General features: G+C 43.2%; 1 non-coding gene across 1 annotated transcript; it reads right to left on the bottom strand.

Moving 5' to 3' along the window:
* Nucleotides 1-1,636: 1,636 nt before the first annotated feature.
* On the bottom strand, nucleotides 1,637-1,708 carry trnac-gca. The gene has a single exon. It is a non-coding gene; the product is annotated as a tRNA-Cys (tRNA).
* Between the last annotated feature and the right edge of the window lie 356 nt (nucleotides 1,709-2,064).

Raw genomic sequence — 2,064 nt, 5'->3', positions numbered from 1 at the left:
AGGGAGAAGGATGAACAACCAGAGGTCGTGATCCATATCGATAACCATGACAATTGTAGAAAGAGTGAAGAGGTCCTTTAGGCAGATCTTAGGAATCTAGGAAAGAAATTTAAAAATAGGACCTCAAAGGTAGTAATCCATAGAATACTCGTGACATGTGAGCACAGAAATAGGTGGATAGTGCAGATGAAAGCTTTGCTGGAGAGATGGACGACTTTAGATTGCTGGGTCATTAGGACTGGTTTGGGAGGACATGGGACCTGTACAACAAGCTTGATTTTATACTAGTTTTCCTTTCCAGAAAACCTTCAGTGTGTAGTTATTGTTTTCACAATGAAGACATCAATGTGGACAGGAAATGCAATAACACACAGCACACAGGGAGTCCCCAGATTTGAGCTGAGATCCTCTGTTAAAGATATTACCACTGAACAAAGTTCCTGGTACCAGCAGTTATGACTGAGAACACAAGACAAATTTCTGCTCAGCAAGCCAGGGAAAGGCCTTCATTAGCACAGTTGAATGATATTGTAACTGGATGATTGTTCGCCCCCAATCCAAGGTTTTACTGGTTTATTTGCGATACTGAGAAACATTCCCACCTTCCAGCATCCGTGCTAGTTTGCAGTTCTCAGTATAGCTCACGATACTCACAGCCACATAGTTCCTCTAAACTTCTCTAAAATAAAAGCAAAATACTGCAGATGCTGGAAATCTGAAACCAAAACAAAAATAGCTGGAAAAACTCAGCAGGTCTGACAGCATCTGTGGAGGGGAAGACAAGGTTAGCGTTTCGAGTCCATATGACTCTTCATCAGAACTAATGAAAAATAGAAATGTGGTGAAATATAAGCTGTTTGAGGGGGTTGGGATAGGGGGAGCTGGATGGAGGCCCAGTGCTAGGTGGAGGAAAAGAAGAGTTTGCCAAAGATGTCATAGACAAAAGGACAAAGGGGTGTTGACGGTGGTGATATTAGCTAAAGGATGTGCTAATGGTGACATTAAGGGTAGAAAGCAGGATGAGCAAGTGACAGATAGCACTAGTAGAGGTGGGGTAGGGGGAAGGGATTGAAATAGGCTAAAAGGTGGAGATAAAACAATGGATGGAAATAAATTTAAAAATAATAATAGAAATAGGTGGGAAAAGAAAAATTTATCAAAAAATATATAAATTATTAGAAAAAAGTGGTATTGGAAAGGGGGTGGGGATGGAGGAGAGAACTCATGATCTGAAGTTGTTGAGCTCAATGTTAAATCTGCAAGGCTATAAAGTCCCTAATCCGAAGATGAGGTGCTGTTCCTCGAGTTTGCGTTGAGCTTCACTAGAACAATGCAGCAAGCCAAGGACGGACATGTGGGCATGAGAGCAGGGTGGAGTGTTGAAACGGCAAGCGACAGGGAGGTCTGGGTCATGCTTGCAGACAGACCGAAGGTGTTCCGCAAAGCAGTCACCCAGTCTGCGTTTGGTCTCTCCGATATAGAGGAACCCGCATTGGGAGCAGTGAATGCAGTAGACTAAATTGAGGGATGTGCAAGTGAAATGCTGCTTCACTTGAAAGGAGTGTTTAGGCCTCTAAACTTCTGGCCTGGTTTATTTATCTAAAGATTTAGACAGATGTTGGTAGCTGATTGCATAAGGGGGCACCTGGATTTGAACCAGGGACCTCTTGATCTGCAGTCAAATGCTCTACCGCTGAGCTATACCCCCTACTACATACTTGTGGCCCTGTGAATTCAGTAGTCTAGTATAGAAAATCAGGCAAAACAAAGGAGGGAAAAAAGAAGCAGAAACCTTTCGGTGTTGGAAACCCGAAATGAGGAAGGAAATGGCTGAAAAGACCCATCAGTTCAGACTATGACGGCTCTGAAGAAGAGTCATATGAGCTTGAAACTCTGTTTCTCACTCCACAGATGCTGCCAGGCCTGTTGAGCTTTTTCCAGCATTTTCACTTCAGATTTCCAGCATCCATAGTATTCTGCTTTCAGCTCATGCCATATCCATGGAGACAATAGGTGATCCTGCAGCATAGCTCAACGATGGAATCTTTGTAGATGTGATGATCC

The sequence above is a fragment of the Carcharodon carcharias genome, chromosome 23, assembly GCF_017639515.1.
Source record: "Carcharodon carcharias isolate sCarCar2 chromosome 23, sCarCar2.pri, whole genome shotgun sequence".
In the NCBI taxonomy this organism is placed as follows: domain Eukaryota; kingdom Metazoa; phylum Chordata; class Chondrichthyes; order Lamniformes; family Lamnidae; genus Carcharodon; species Carcharodon carcharias.
This window is presented reverse-complemented; position numbering and strand designations above follow the sequence as displayed.